The sequence below is a fragment of the Puntigrus tetrazona genome, chromosome 8 (assembly GCF_018831695.1).
Source record: "Puntigrus tetrazona isolate hp1 chromosome 8, ASM1883169v1, whole genome shotgun sequence".
In the NCBI taxonomy this organism is placed as follows: domain Eukaryota; kingdom Metazoa; phylum Chordata; class Actinopteri; order Cypriniformes; family Cyprinidae; genus Puntigrus; species Puntigrus tetrazona.
In genome coordinates, this window is record NC_056706.1 from 22054583 (window position 1) to 22055093 (window position 511).

The window sequence follows — 511 nt, forward strand, 5'->3', positions numbered from 1 at the left end:
ACAAACAACGTTTGTATCCTTTAATAGCATGGGAAAAATATGAATCCATAATAGAATATTGCATTTTTACAAATCCCAATAAATAAAATACACGTGCAGGACAATAAAATGCTGATTTTCCCCAGGAACGCATTATATTATAGAAGTTTAATGCCGTGCGAATGTTGTTTCATGCCGTCTTAAATAGCCAGGATACTTTATGTAAACGCTAATTAGCTTTGAACCTCGTGAAATCTCCTCGTGACTTTGAACATGTGCAGTGTAATAAAACATGTCAGCATCTGGTCTCTCCGGCCGAGAGTAAGTAAGCTGCAGTTAAAACGAGAGTGTCATTTCTGACGTCAGCGCAGGTCAAAAATATGCATTCCCTCCCAAGAGAAAAGCTGAGCTTTTACAGCAAACCGTGTCGCTGTTTGTCTTATGAAGCATTCGAACTTATACGGGCCAATAAAACAGAGCTGCTTCTGCTACGCATTCACTAGTTACAGAAGTGCTCTTCATCGCTTCTTTC